Below are 17,247 nucleotides of genomic sequence, written 5' to 3'. Positions count from 1 at the left end.
TTGGGACACAATAACTCTCTTCCTAATTGAGCTAGAATGTTCAAACTTGGTGTATGTGTTTATTAGGTCAATGCCTTGATGGAGTTCGAAGATGAGCATTTTCCGCTTAGGGTAAGCAGAGATAAGCAATTTGATTGGTTGATGCTTTGGGACACGATAACTCTCTTCCTAATTGGGCTAGAATGTTCAAACTTGGTGTATGTGTTGATTAGGTCAATGCCTTGATGGAGTTCGAAGATGAGCATTTTCCGCTTAGGGTAAGCAGAGATAAGCAATTTGATTGGTTGATGCTTTGGGACACGATAACTTTTAATTGAGCTAGAATGTTCAAACTTGGTGTATGTGTTTATTAAGTCAATGCCTTGATGGAGTTCGAAGATGAGCATTTTCCGCTTAGGGTAAGCAGAGATAAGCAATTTGATTGGTTGATACTTTGGGGCACGATAACTCTCTTCCTAATTGAGCTAGAATGTTCAAACTTGGTGTATGTGTTGATTAGGTCAATGCCTTGATGGAGTTCGAAGATGAGCATTTTCCGCTTAGGGTAAGCAGAGATAAGCAATTTGATTGGTTGATGCTTTGGGACACGATAACTTTAGTTCTAATTAAGTGAGATTGATGAAACTTGGTGTATAGATTTATTATATGAATACCTTAACTAAGTTCGATAATGAACATTTTTTGCTGAGGGTAAGCAGAGTGATAAGCAATTTGATTGGTAGAAACTTTGGAACACAATAACTCTCCTTCTAATTGAGGTAGAATGTTCAAACTTGGCATAGGTGTCTATTAGGTGAATGTTTAAACTTGATGTATATGTAGATGTTCATTAGGTGAATGTCTTGACTGAGTTCAATAATTAACATTTCGAGCTGAAGCTAAGCAGAGCTAATCGATTTCATTTGTCGATGGTTTGGGACAAGATAATCTTGATTCTAACTGATAGAGAGTGATGAAACTTAGTGAAAAAAATAAATGTGCGATTAATTAATATGTGTCATCTATTTATTTTGCAATTTCGGCGGGGGACATCAGCCTCACTGTTGGCTTGTTTTTTTTAGCTCTTTCTCTGTCCATCTCTTGCAAAATATTTGGACATATCTTGCATGGCAAATGCTTGTTTAATTGAATTATTAACAAGTTTGTCAATTGTGTTTAAATCAGTTGAAAATCAAAACCATCTGATGGTCTGTCTGTAGAGTTGATTATGGGCTTGGCATGTGAATAAATGTCTAATTAATGATTTATATAACATTTTGCCCGAGCCAAACGAAAGATCTGCATTAGGCAAATTTAGCTCTTACATAATGCATCTTATAGTTTAAAGCAAATGACTTGAAATGTATGTTTATAACCCAAAGAGCTTGGTTCCTTTTGATATTTGCATCTTACATAATGCATCTTATACACAGGCACTTGAAGGGATTAAAATAGAACTTCTTACTACTGCTTGACTATATATTATAGTATAATATATAGTCAAGCAGTAGTAAGAAGTTTTATTTTAATCCCTTCAAGTGCCTGTGATCTTATAGTTTAATGCAAATAACATTTGTACATAAATAATTGTAGGCTATACATGAAGACATTAAGACAAATTAATAAATAAACCTACCTGGCTCAGTGTAGCCTACTAATGCAGCGATAAAAATTTTGCATAGGGGCCTACGTACGTGTTTTTAAGTTTTACAAGCGATAAATAGGCCTGAAGCCAAAATTTCTAGCGTGAACTTCGACTACAAGGTCCTCCCTAATAAACAAACTATACATTTTTAGAAAGCTTATAACACCAGGAACACAAATCCAGATAGTTCCAAGCAAAACATTTGCGCTAACTCGATTTAGAGCCAGATGAAAATTGTGATAATTGTCAAGTAAATGCTATATTTATACTAACAGTTGTGAAGTTGACATAAAATGAAATATTGGCGAAAACACCGGATGCCTTCATCCTATCCAAAGAATATGCTATTGGTTAAATTTTGATTTAAAGCAAAATGCAGAAAACATAATGAACAGGGGAACATACAGAATTTCAGAAATCCATTTATGTTATAAGGAGTTATCTCTCTTTATGGAAAATATCGATAATTATTGATAACAGTATTTTGTTTAAAGAATATGTTCAATAAACTGAATAGGATTTAACTTCAGACAAGGGCCTATATAAGTTCAACTTTTGTTCAGATAGGATTTGAGGCTAAAGGCCTACTGAAACATAGCATCTACAGATATTTAGTTTTAGATATGGCCAAAACTAAATAATACTGTAATGGAAGTGACAATATTGTGATGAAGAGAAATAAAATAAAACCTGTATAATGAAGATGACCATATGTCATACATTATAGTTGGGAGGGGGGTGGGGCATTGTACGTGTACAGCTTGTATGCAAGTGTCATCATCAGTGTGCAAGGGAGCCGCGGTGACTCAGTAAAGGGCTGGCTCACTTACCAGGCGCCTAGGGTGTGACCCTAGTCCGGCGTCACTTCCCCTTCTCCGTGGCTCACCAATCAAAAGGTCTGGGGTTTGATCCCTGTGTTGACCTAGACAGTTCCCCAAACTTTCCAGCGTTGTTTCCCCTTGTCAGTGGTGTAATAAGTGTGGGAGTGTGTGGGGGTGATGGACAGCATCTAGTTATTTGGATGGAATATAAAACTGAGGTCCCGTGCACACGTTGGCGTGCATGTATAGTAGGGGAGGAAGCTAACCGTTATTCTTAAACTTGCGGACAAAATTGGCACTATGCCTAACGATGATCAGAATGGGAATTCTTAAGTTGCACATCCCCTGGGTTTAGGCGCTGTACGCGTCCGAAATCGCAGAAAAAGTCGATTTAATTCAAATTTTTGCGGACAAAGTTAATCTTCGCTACATATGTTCACATTGCTAAGGCAAACTTTAAAAGTGCCCTTCAGAACAAAAAATTCCCTGGCTTCTGGCTTCAGAAAACCCCCTTATGACCCGAGTACGTAGATTTATTTCAAATATGACAGACAACTTTGATTCCTTTTTCAGCTGATGGGGTATGGTCCCAAAGTAAATAAAACAAAACTTCAGAACAAATAATCCCCTGGGTTTGTACTCCAGAACGGGTTCCAAGCTGAACACATCACAAAATCTCGGCAGAACTAGTAAAAGACTGATTTGTTTTAAGTATGGCGGACAAAATTCTTCTTTCGTGAGCATGGTGCCACAATTGACCTATAAAAAGTGCCCTTCAGAAGAGAATATCACCTGGTTTCTGCACTTCAGAACGCCTCTTACTGACCCCGATAGAAAGGTTGATTTCGAATATGACGGACCACTTTGATTCCTGTTTCAGCTGATAGGGTATGGCCCCAAAGTAAATAAAACACCACTTAGAACAAAAAAAAAAATCACCTAGGTTCCTACTCCAGAACTGGTTCCAAGCTGATTCCTTTTTCAGCTGATAGGGTATGGTCCCAAAGTAATTTTAACACAGAGATCATTGCTACGATACATACATAATGAAGATTTCAAGAAAAAGAAGTGACAATAGCAAAAGGAAAACACGAGTTATCCTTCTATATAACTGACTGAAGTAACGAGCGATAAGAGATATACGCGCAAATTTCTGCTAATTGTTAATTCCTTCAAAGACCAAAAGTTGTTATATGAGAAAATGAAAAAAATTGAAATAGACCGTGCATTACCATGTTTTTATTAAGTATAGAATGAAAAAAACGAGGGAATATATTTCTATTTTCCTCGTTTTCTCTTATTTAATGACATTCAGTTATTTTTTTGAATGGTCAGATATCCTCTGGAGCGTGTTAAACAGTTCTATCGCTCATAAAATACAGAGAACCGCCTTCATAGCAAAAATGTGGCCGTCAAGCAACGCGAAGGTCAAAAATCAACTTCCCGTCAAACGATATGGCTGGTAGTTAGTTGAAGGAAGATATGAATTTATCTGGTTTGATTGAAAACAAATCCCAAACTCACTGGTCCCGTTTGCTGCTGTTGCCTACCTCAACGCGATATGGCCATTGGATTTCATGCAGCAAAAATCATATCATTTGGTTTTCAGCAAATACTTGAAATTCTATTCATATCGTTTGGTTTTCAGCAAATAGTTGAAATTCTTTTCATATCGTTTGGTGTTCAGCAAATAGTTGGAGTCCTACTCATATCGTTTGGTGTTAAAGGGCAATATTGGTGTCAGCCATTGTCACGTATGTGATAGAACTAGTTAAACTCGCTCCACTACATAAGAGAAAACGGGGAAAGTAGAAAAGCCCATACATTCCCTTGTTTTATCATTCTATACTTGAGCTACTTTGTGAGATCTATTGCGACATATAGATATATTTGGAATAATGATAATATTGCCAATGGACCGAGTTATATAATTACCGAGTTATTCACCAAATTAATTTTCATTTAATTTCTTTTCATTGCATGGGAAATATAGCTGCGGCCCACCCGTTTATTTTATTGTAAGACAATATAAGCAATTAGATGAAGCCCCAAATTAAAACCACCAAGAACAAAAAAACCTCTCTAAACCACAGTAAACAAAATGCTTTGTTACTATTTTATATATTACCATGATTCAAGTATAAATTATACTATTTTCAAATAATTAATAGACCCCCCCCCCCCCCCCACAAAAAAAACCTAAAAAAAACAATCTTAACCCACTTGATATCTAATGTCTAAAAAAATATCTTTGTAGGCCTAAAATTGTTTAAAATGAGAGAGAGAGAGAGAGTTTAACATTTCGGCACTAACACATTTAAATAATTCGCTTGAGCGTGAGGGTTTTTAGTAGTGGAAGGAAACCAGAGGAACTGGACCACTCAGTCCTATAATGCTAGATACGCCATATGCAAAGTATTTATGGTTTTGGGGTTATGATGATTTATATAGGAGCCAAGGGTATTTTATATTGGGGGGAAAAAAATCATTTTTATACGCCCACATGGAAATGTGGTCGTATATTGCCGTCGCCCCCACCCGTCCGTCAGTCCGTCCGTCCGTCCATCATCCACAATTTCTTGTGAACACTCTACAGACTACATTTATCATCTGATTGTTTTGAAATTGATAAATGTTGTTTGTATTAGTGAGATGAAGAATCCTATTTAATTTCAATAACTTCCGTTAATTTCTTCTGGAGTTATGGTCCTTGTTTAACTTTGTTGCACCTTGTGAACGCTTAAACGACAAAAGATATCAACCGATCTGTACGAAGTTTATATGCATCATTTAAATTAGTAAAACATTTAAGAAGCCTATTGAATTTCAGCAATTTCCGTTAATTACATCTAGAGTTATGGCCCTTGTTTCACTTTGTTGTACCTTGTAAATGCTCTGACGACAAAAGTTATCCGATCTGTATGAAATTTATATGTATCATTTAAATTAGTAAAACGAACAAGCCTTTTGAGTTTCAGCAAATTTCCGCTAATTACATCTAGATTTATGGCCCTTGTTTCACTTTGTTGAATCTTGTGAACGCTTGAACGACAGAAGTTATCACCTAATCTGTATGAAATTCATATGCATCATTTAAATTAGTGAAATGAAGAAGCCTATTGAATGTCAGCAATTTCCGTTAATTATGTCTAGAGTTATGGCCCTTGATTTACTTTGTTTGTTGAACTTTGTGAATGTTCGAACGACAAAAGTTATCATCCGATCTGTTGAAATTTATATGCATTATTTGAATTAGTAAAACGAAAAAGCCTTGTGAACCCTCAAACGACGAAATGTCATACCTACAAAAGAATAAATATGTGACAACCCTTGTGGACTGCTCGGACGATTTAGCTGCTGTGGGCGTATGTTTTGTTGCCTGGCAACCTATCATTAATTTAGTAAGATAAATCTAAGGCATTATAATAAGGAGTGTGGCACTTCTGCATTTTCAAATTATTATTGAAAGGGTCCATGGGACTGACATTTCAAATCTAGGCATCGGAACATTGGTTATTTCGTGTATTAGTTTAAAAGTTATTAAAAATACTTTTAAAAATCGACAATACTTTAGTCTAGTTTAATCGTTTGAGTCAGAAATATCACATGTTTGTGACAATTTCTCAATAGTTTCTGTTATCCAAAATACCATAAAACTACGAAATTCAAGCGATTTAGTTTATCGATACGCAGTATTTCCATTGAAGCCTGCGAGTAAATCAAATGCCAAGGTCACGAAAGCGACATGCAAGTTCAAGGTCAACCAACCTATACATTTCAAAAAAAATTAGACGCAATAAACTTATTTATTTCATCTCTCTACGACTGTCTGACCATGTGCAGACATTGTTACAAGGTATGAAACCCTCCTCATTGGTATTGTAACGGTTAGTTCAACCTGGCAATAGTTTTCAGTTCCGAAGCATGTATGCTGACACCCTAAGTGCCCTCACCGGAATTGTGCACTGCGCGAGCACAAGCAATTTTAACTAAAATCTATTAAAACGCATAAAATTTTAAATTTCAGTTTTGATTTTAGTTAAAATCTATTTTAGTTCAAGTTTTTGTGAAACAGGGCCCAGAAGGGCACTTTTTATTTATAGATCAACTGTGGCACCATTCTCACAAAAGAAGAATTTTGTCCGCCATACTTGAAACAACTCAGTCTTCTACTAGTTCTACCGGGATTTTGTGATGTGTTCAGCTTGGAACCTGTTCTGGAGTAGGAACCGAGGGGATTATTTGTTCTGAAGTTTTGTTTTCTTTACTTTGGGACCATACCCTATCAGCTGAAAAAGGAATCAAGCCAGAAGCCAGGGGAGAGAGAGAAAAATGGGGTTTAACGTCCACTCGACACAAACTAGGTCATTTCGGGATTAACATATGGTTTAATTTTATTTCAATAATTCGCTTGCTCGTAGGGGTCTTGAGCAGTGGGAGGAAACCGGAGGACCCGGAGAAAACCCACGAGGTTGGACAGGCGACCCTACTCCTTGTCACGTACAACCGGGGATTTGAAACCACGCCAGTTGACTCAATGACAGGCCTTATGATACAGCACGCACGTGCTATGCTAACCATTCGACCATCCAACCCCCCAGAAGCCAGGGGATTTTTTGTTCTGAAGGGCACTTTTAAAGTTTAACTTAGCAGCATGAACATACGTAGCGAAGATTAACTTTGTCCGGAAAAATTTGAAGTAAATCAACTTTTATCACAATTTCGGGGCGTACAGCCCCTAAACCCAGGGGATGTGCAACTTAAGAATTCCCATCCTGATCATCAGCCATCATGGTGCCTCCATTAGGTATAGTGCCAATTTTGTCCGCGAGTTTAGGAACAACGGTCAGCTAGGCCTAGCTCCCCTACTAGTAAAAGTACTTTAAATTCGAAATAAAAAGTAGACTGTAATGTTGGTGTTTGGACCAAATTCACCCTATAGCATAATGTATGGCGGGCGTATGTACATCTTCATTATCCCGGTTGATACTCATTAAACTCCATTTGATTTTTTATACGCCCACATTTTCATGTGGACGTGCGTATATTGTCGTCGCCCCTGTCCGTCCAGATGTCTTTCTGTCCTCAATTTGTTTGTGGACACTCTACAGGTCACAATTCTTATCTGATTTTGACAAAATTTGAAATATAGGTTTATCTCCAACAAATCTTGGTTCCTTTCGATATTGGCTTATATCGGATCAAAACATCATGTATTATGTCCCCTGATTATACGAAAAATCATGTTTTTAGCTTGTGGACACTCTACAGGTCACAATTTTCATCTGATTTTGATGAAACTTGAAATGTATGTTTATAACCCAAAGATCTTGGTTCATTTCGATATTCGCGCATATTGGACAGTAACTTCCTGAATTATGGCCCCTGATTGTACGAAAAATCGCGTTTTTAGCTTTTGGACCCATTAGAGGTCATAATTTTTATCCTATTTAAAAAACGCATTATTATATTACCGTTACACCCTAAGGACAGCTGAGTTCGAATTTCGGATCATAACGGATCATAACTTCCTGAATTATGGCCCTTGATTGTATGAAAAATCGTGTTTTTAGCTGTGGTCTCTCTAGAGGTCACAATTATTATCCGATTTAAAAAAAACGTTAGAACATATCACCGTAACACCGTAAAGATGATTGGATTCGAATTTCGGGAAAATCGGACAAAATGGCCACCCCTCTAATACGCTAATAGTGTAAAAATGTGGTATATCACGGTTGTGGACCCTCTGGAGGTCACAATTTTAATCTGATTTTGATGAAACTTGAAATACATATTTATAACCCACAGATCTTGGTTCCTTTCAATATTCACGCATATCAGATCATAACTTCCTGAATTATGGCCCTTGATTGTATGAAGAATCGCGTTTTAAGCTTGTGGTCCCTCTAGAGGTAACAATTTTTATCCAAATTAAAAAAAAAATGTTTGAATATATCACTGTTACACCCTAATGATGGTTGAGTTTGAATTTCGTGGAAATCGAACCAAAACTGCCGGACAAAATGGCCTCCCCTCGTACGCTAATAGTGTAAAAATATTGTATATCAAGATTGTGGACTCTCTAGAGGTCACAATTTTCACTTGAAATGTAAGTTGATAACCCAAAGATCTTGGTTCCTTTCGATATCGGACCGTAACTTTCTGAATTATTGCCCCTGATTGTACGAAAAATCACGTTTTTAGCTTGTGGACCCTATAGAGGTCATAATTTTTATCCGATTTAAAAAACTGATTATTATATCACCGTTACACCCTAAGGATGGCTGAGTTCGAATTTCGTGAAAATCGGCTCAAAATTGACAGACAAAATGACCACTGTTCATTCTCAATTAGCATAAAAATATGCTATATCAAGGTTGTGGACCCTATAGAGGTCACAATTTTTATCCGATTTTGTTGAAACTTGAAATGTAAGTTTATAACCCAAAGATCTCGGTTCCTTTCGATATTTGCGCATATCAAATTGTAATTTCCTGAATTATGGCCCTTGATTGTAGGAAAAATTACTTTCTTTTTATCTTGTTCTCTATCCATCTCTCGAAAATGTGGGCGTATCCTGCCTGGCAGCTGCTGGTTAAAGTTACAATTTCATATTTTTAAGTTATATTTTTAAAATGTATTAAAATAAAGCCCTAAACAGTCCTACCTTGTTAAAGAATAATCCTATTAATCCTATAATTCACTATTGCCAGTTGAGAAATTGGCAAAAATATCATTTTCAACTTCAAATTCAAAGATCTGAAGATAGCTATTCCATGTTCGGGAATAGGAAAACAAGGGAGGTAATTGTGTTATTATTTCCGGTGTGAAGATTTTTAAGTGTGAGAAAGATAACCTATGATCGTATAATAGTGAGTTGACAACCTATTGAGCAAAAGACATAGAAATATACTATTCAAAAAAAGTAGGGGATATTTGATTTTTAAGTGTTATTAAAGTCACCTAATGAAACTGACGAAGAAACAAATGACAAAATGAAATGAAGTTCACATTCATCGATTTATTCCAAATGATCGTTAGACTAAGTAAGGCACAGATTGACCATTATAAGGGTAAAATGATACCCGGGGTCAAACAGCAAAGTTACCACAGCATCACAACCAAGTCAGTAACGGGTAAATCCTCCTCTGTTTGCCAAACAAGCATTGATCCGACGTGGCATACTCCTAATGAGACGTCTAAGGTCATTTTGGTCCAGATTGTCCCATTCCTGTTGCAACGCAGCAGCAAGTTCTTGGACATTGGCAGGACGTTGTTGACGTTGACGTAACCTCTGTCCAAGCATGTCCCAGACATGCTCGATGGGGAGAGGTCGGGACTCAGTGCTGGCCAAGGTAATGTGGTGATGTTCTGTTGTTGGAGGTAACCTGTAACGATCCTGGCCCTGTGACATCTTGCGTTGTCATCCTGGAAGATGAAACGGCGGCCATGACGTCGTGCGAAAGGCACAACATGGACTGCCAAGATGTTGTCCCGGTAGTACTGGCCTGTAACACGCCCTGCAACAACATGTAAAGCCGTTCTTCCAGCAACAGTGATGCCTCCCCACACCATAACAGAACCACCACCAAATCGATCATGTCTGATGACGTTAACGTCTTGGAAGCGCTCGTTTCGACGAAGCCACACCCTCCTACGTCTGTCCAAAAAATCAACAGTGAACCTTGACTCATCTGAAAACATCACATTGCTCCAGCGTCGATTATCCCAGTGTTGACGATCCCTACACCAACGACGTCTTGCCTGAATGTGATGATCTCTCAAACAAGGGATCACGCGAGGACGTCGGGCGCGAAGGTGACCCCTATGCAGTCGATTCCGAATCGTCTGGCCACTCACTCTCACACCAGTGTCTGTTTGAAGACGAGCGCTGATCTGATTTGCTGTGATGACACGATTTCTCAAGGCCATGGTACGGATAAATCGATCCTGGGCTTGAGTTGTCCCCCTTGGTCGACCTGAGCGTGGTCTGTCCTGTACAGAGTGTGTATCACGGTATCTGGACCATAGCCTGCTTATGACAGACTGAGAAACATTCATCGTCCGCGCCACAACCGCCTGTGTTGTGCCGATCTGTAGCATGCCAAGGGCACGTAACCTTTCATTTTGGGTAAGCCGACGCATATCAAAATTTGTTTTCTGGTCACTAAAACAATTAAACTGATGTTTCCACCCTGGAATTCAATGCCACAATGACTGTAACATTCAAAGTCAGAGTCGTGCAAATCTTGGGTTGGACCCCCATGATGATCCCAAGCATCACCTGCATTCCATGCGGTAGCTATTGGTGCGTTTGGGCGTCACATGTAACTGGAAATGTTTCTTCTGTTAGGTTCTATAGTGACCTTTTTCGTAGTCATTTGCATATTTTAGTATTATGCCCCAAAATCAAATATCCCCTACTTTTTTTGAATAGTATAATTATGTTTTGACTTTCTTAGAAAATATGAAATTGTAACTTTAACCCACAGATTTTGGTTCCTTTAGATTTTTGCGCATATTGGATCTTACTTTCCTGGCCATTGATTGTACAAAATTTAAATTTCACAATTTTTATTTGATTTAAAAATACTTGTGAATATATCACTGTTACACACTAAGATCAAGGTTCCTTTTGATAATCGCGCATATCCGAACCTAACTTCCTGGATTATGGCCCCTGATTGTTTTAAAAATCGCATTTTTGGCTTGGGGATTCTCAAGAGGTCACAATTTTTTTTCCGATTTTAAAAACCGTTTAAATATATCACCATTCCACCATAATGAAGGTTGACAACGAATTTCGGAAAAATTAAAATGAAACTGTCCAACAAAATGGCCGCTCTTTTTGTACGCAAGTTGTGTCAAAGTATATAATACGAAGGTTGTGGACCCTCTAGAACTCACAATTTTTATCTGATTTTGATGAAACTTAAAATGTATGTTCTTAACCCGAAGATCTTGATTCCTTTCGATATTCGCGCATATCGGACCATATCTTCCAGGATTATGGCTCCTGATTGTACAAAAAATCACATTATTTTTGTCCCCCGCCTTCTGTCTGTCTGTCACACTTTTTGGGACACAATAACTTTCTTTCTAATTGAGCTAGACCGTTCAAACTTGGTGTAGGTGTTTATTAGGTCATTGCCTTGATGGATTTTGAAGATGAGCATTTTCTGCTTAGGGTAAGCAGAGATAAGCAATTTGATTGGTTGATGCTTTGGGACACAATAACTTTAGTTCTAATTAAGTGAGAGTTATGAAATTTGAAGTATAGTTTTAATACATCAATACCTTGATTAAGTTCGATAATGGGCATTTTCTGCTCAGGGTAAGCAGAGCAATAATCAATTTGATTGGTCGAGACTTTGGAACACAATAACTCTCATTCTAATTGAGCTAGAATCTTCACACGTGGCATAGGTGTTTATTAGGTGAATGCCTTGATGAAGTTCGGAGTTAGAAGATGAGAATTTTCTGCTAAGGGTAAGCAGAGATAAGCAATTTGATTGGTTGATGCTTTGGGACACGAAAACTTTAGTTCTAATTAAGAGAGAGTGAGGACACTTGGTGTATAGTTTTATCACATCAATACCTTGACTAAGTTCCATGATAAGCATTTTCTGCTTAGGGTAATAGTGTGGTACAGGAGGACGAGGATGATGAATAATTGATATATATATATTTACTTCTAAGATAGGATCTTGCTTGTTAAGATTCTTTTTGTTTTTGATATTAAACTTGTTTACTTATTACAAATGTCAAAGTGTCTTGAATCTCATGACAGAACATTCCAGTCACCCAAAAGTGACCATATTAATCATTTTACCATGCCTCAAAATCCACAAAAAGTGGTAGGCTGAGACACCGTAAATTGGTATTGCCCACTGGAATTCAATGAAAACTCCTCCCATTTGCTTTAAGTGTATCATAGATGGCAAAACCCCAGAATGAACTTCAGATTATGAAAATCCAACAATGTCATTGTTGGTAGAAATTGCCATGGACTTGGTCAGAGGGGTCCGAATTTCACAAAGGCCCCTCCCAGAGCGGTCAAGGGTCGAAAAATTGGAACCCTAGAATGGGGTCAGCATGATGAACAAACCCCAGAATGAACTTCAGATCATGAAAATCCCATGATTATCGGCTGAAATCAATCCCAGTTTGACACCGGAAATTGGCATTTCCCACCGGAAGTCAATAGAAACTACTTCCATTCGCTTTAAGTGTATCATAGATGGGGTCGGCCTGATGAAAAATAAAAAAAAACAGAATAAACTTCAGATCATGAAAATCTACAAATTATTGGCTGAAATCAATCCAAATTTGTCACCGGAAATTGTTATTCTCCCCCGGAAATTGTTATTCTCCCCCGGAAATCAATGAAAATTACTTCCAATCGCTTTAAGTGTATCATGATGAAAAAACACAAGAATGAACTTCAGATCATGAAAATCCAACCATTATTGGCGGAGATAGCCATGTCCTCATTCATAGGGGTCCCAATTTCAAAAATGCCTCTCCCAGGGGGGACAAGGGGTCGGAAAATCTGAACCCCAACATTTTTGGATAGTTTGGTCCAACACCAACCCAAAACAACAAAAAAATCAATTTTAGCATACAAATCCTACGGGATGACTTGTTATACCACACTATAAGCAGAGTGATAAGTAATTTGATTGGACAAGACTTTGGAACACAATATCTCTCCTTCTAGTTGAGGTAAATGTTCAAACTTGTTGTAGGCATTCATTAGGTGAATGCCTTGATGGAGTTCGACTGCTGTCCATGCAAAATCACCTCACACGTTACATTTCATGGCAGAATAATTTTGCAGTGGAGAAACGATCTGAGTAGTATTGCATTTACACGTGCGTCTTGCTGCATTAACCTGAGCGTAAAACAGTCACATGTTTTTTTAGACTGCACTCCGAATGATCTGAAAATAGAGCAGACCACATCGCCAAAACTGCCCATTCCACAGATAGATGACATGAACATAGAATCGACCACATCGTCAAAACAACTTGTCCCTGGCGTAGAGGACTGCAATTATATTAAACGTAATTTAAAAGATACTGCAAAACGTGGGTCAATCCAGGTGAAGTGTCCATCAGCGGATGGTTCATCCACTGAAATTTATTTGTAATAAAATTTATGACTTTCTAGGCATTTGTTTTCATCCTGCTTATTTTCACTGCTTGTATAAAAGTGTTCGTTTGTCGGAAATGAAAAGTACTCTTTCTGATACACAGATACTTTTATGCCTGTATTGGAAATAAACAGGAAAGATTTATCAAAGGTTGCCTCTGGCAACGAGGTAGAAGTGGGATGTAATTTAACGATACATTATGGGAGATTAGATAAAGAGCTGGCAGTTCTCACTATAATGGTTAGAAACTAGATAATGTAATGGGGATTTGCTGAAAATTTCATTCAAATTGATCCAAACTGAACCAAGAATTTAGTGATTTAATTTAGGGCCACGCCTCGATTATCATTACTAAAGTCAAATTGATCCACTCTGAACCGAGAACTTAGCGATTGCATTTTGGGCTAAGCGTCGATCATCATTATTAAAGTCGGTACGATAAAAAACCTTGTCTGTGTGTGTGTATGAGTGTTTGTGGATGGTCCTTATCGAGGACAACCATAAGGATTTAAACCTTCTATTTGCAGACATGGCCCAAACCGAGGACGTCCTCAGTTTGATATAGTACTGGCTATTCAGGCATGCTCCGAAGACTGTAAAAATCACTTGATCATAATTCATACCTCGATAAAGCGGTTCTGTACCGTCGGTGTGTTTAGCATTTTTTATCAAGAAAAATTGTTGTGTGTATCGGCTAAATTTAAGATGTCCTCATTTATGCCAATTAATACAAGGTCCTCGGTTAATGGTTACACAACACACACATAAATGGTCACGTGACGGTCAATTCTCAGAGTGACGTAATAACATTTACCTTGACTTAGTTCGATGATGAGAATTTTCTGCTTAGGCTAAGGAGCAATAAGCATTTTGATTGGTCAAGACTTTGGAATATAACAACTCTGCTTCTAATTGAGGTAGAATGTTTGAACTTCATGTAGATGTTCGTCTTGACTGAGTTCATTGTTTAACATATCGAGCTAAAGCTAAGCAGAGATAAGCAATTTCCTTGGTAGATGCTTTGGGACAAGATAACTTTGATTCTATCTGATAGAGAGTGATGAAACTTAGTGTATAGTTGATAATCAGTTTGATACTTTTGAAAAAAATAGATGTGCGATTAATTAATATGTGTCATCTATTTATTTGGGGATTTCGGCGGGGGACATCAGCCTCACTGTTGTAATTAGAATATTTTTTATATCTGAAATAATTAAGTTATTAGTATATTTATATAAGTATTTCCATAAGTATGTTTGTGTAATTGAGAATATTCTACGCTCAGCTATTTAGTGTTAATTTAATCATATCCTTAATTTCAGTCCTGTATTTTATATGGTAAACTTCTTGGGAATAATCAGAATTATTATAAACTCCCATTTTATAGGGTATGTATTTGTATGTATATATTATTGAATTATCTGGACACTAGGTCGCCATTTTATACATTCCGTTGTTTCAAATCAATGATTTCCCGCCACTATTTTAAATATATGTATATAGTGTAAACTATTACTATTTTTGAATTTTATACATTTCTTTATGTCTTTCAGAGTTTTTTTTATCTGTATACTAAATTGATGATCCAAAATAAAATCCTGAACCCATGACCTGGTGTTTTGTTCGTCTTTGTGAATAGAAACCTGCTACATGTTGATGATGGAAAGACAGGAGTGGTTCGTCCTTTTGGCTTTATCAGCAGCTTTCGATACTATTGACCACGGCAACCTACTGGATCGACTGTCGTCAATAGACTAACTGGTTACATTCTAAAATGGTTTTCATTCTATCTCACCTGACGATTTCAGTATGTTGAAGACAGCAACTATTATGTGATGTTCCTCAATGATCCGTTTTGGGCCCGATAATCTTCACAATGTATACAAAGATGTTAGGTAAACTTATTCATGGTCATAAACTGCTGTATCATTTATATGGTGATGATTCTCAACTCCTTGACAGCTTCAAGCCACTTCCGATCGATCAAATTGTCCTCTGGAAGGGTGTCTCGATAATGTCAAAATGCTTAAACTCAACGATGAAAAAACAGAGTTTCTTCCCATGGGTCCTGCTAACAGACTTAAGAAATGTGACATTCGATCGATCAACATTGGAAACACCGAAATTCCTGTGTCTAGAACTGTAAAACATCTTGGAATCTGCAACCTTAGTCTGATCCTTCGTCCTCTATAGAATCAACTACTGTAATTTATTACTAACTGGTATTACGAACGAACAGATTTCAAAACTCCAAAGATTACAAAACCGCGCTGCTTACATTGTCACAAAAACTAAATCAAGATCACACATCACCCCAGTCTTGAACAAATTACATTGGCTCCGTGTTCGAGAAAGGATGAACTTTAAAATCTTATCGTTAACCTATCGATCGATAAACAAATCTGCACCAGGTTATCTTCAAAATCTAGTATCATTGTATGAACCTAAACGATCATTAAGATCAGTTTCTTCCCATTGGTCCTGCTAACAGACTTAAGAAATGTGACATTTGATCGATCAACATTGGAAACACTGAAATTTCTGTGTCTAGAACTGTAAAACATCTTGGAATTCTTGTCGATTCTCGTCTTAGTTTTGAAAACCATGTGAACATTACCATCTTCGAAGGATAGGGTTCATTCGTCATCTATTAACAGAAGACGCTGCTGCAACCTTAGTCTGATCCTTTGTCCTCTCTAGAATCAACTACTGTAATTCATTACTAACTGGTATTACGAACGAACAGATTTCAAAACTCCAAAGATTACAAAACTGCGCTGCTTACATTGTCACAAAAACTAAATCAAGATCACACATCACCCCAGTCTTGAACAAATTACATTGGCTCCATGTTCGAGAAAGGATGAACTTTAAAATCTTATCGTTAACCTATCGATCGATAAAAAAATCCGCGCCAGGTTATCTTCAAAATCTAGTATCATTGTATGAACCTAAACGATCATTAAGATCAGAAGGGAAACTATTATTGGATGTACCTTTCCGTAATTTGAAATCATTTGGATCCAAAACTTTTTGATTCAGCGCATCAATTGTGTGGAATACACTTCCAGAAAATATCTGACAATGCATTCCCTAGTAGATTGAATAGTTGCACGATACAAAAATCATCATTATTATTATTATTATGTTTTGGTTCCTATTGTAAAGCCGTGTCTTACAGTTAGTAACGGATACACGAGGTGACTTATAAATATATACATGCCGTGTTTAACAGTAACAGATAAACATGGTGTCTTACAGTAACACATTTGTTGTTTTACAATTCGTATCGGGTACACAATGTGGGTCTTAGTAATAGATGCGTGTTACAGTCAGTAACAGATAAAGGGAGTAACATATGCATGTCATGTCTTGTATCATAGTCGGCAACAGATACATTTCTTACAGTCAGCAACAGCTGCCAACAGTATCTTAGAATTTGTAAGTTACAGTCAGTGGCAGATGTTACGAACATCATGTTTATAAGTAGTACACAGTAGACCTAGGTATGCCCCTTTTTAAAAGAATTTTGAAGACATCGATTACACACTATTATTATACATTTACATGTCCTCTATTTGACAGATTCCTACATTTTAAGTTATAATATTCCGATATAATTTGTAAACAAAACGAGAGGATTCTGT

At 37.2% G+C, this 17,247-nt stretch overlaps 1 long non-coding RNA gene across 2 annotated transcripts in view; it reads left to right on the top strand.

The window, feature by feature from the left end:
• The window catches only part of LOC130013244 (uncharacterized), a 34,067-nt gene extending 17,203 nt beyond the window's left edge, over positions 1-16,864 (top strand). For both annotated transcript variants that reach the window (XR_008788622.1, XR_008788621.1), the window contains 2 exons: positions 14,923-14,988; positions 15,154-16,864. This is a non-coding gene — a long non-coding RNA (uncharacterized LOC130013244). The remainder of the gene's footprint in view (positions 1-14,922; positions 14,989-15,153) is intronic.
• The last annotated feature ends 383 nt before the right edge of the window (positions 16,865-17,247 follow it).

Source organism: Patella vulgata, chromosome 6 (assembly GCF_932274485.2).
Source record: "Patella vulgata chromosome 6, xgPatVulg1.2, whole genome shotgun sequence".
NCBI classification, from domain to species: Eukaryota; Metazoa; Mollusca; class Gastropoda; family Patellidae; genus Patella; species Patella vulgata.
This window is presented reverse-complemented; position numbering and strand designations above follow the sequence as displayed.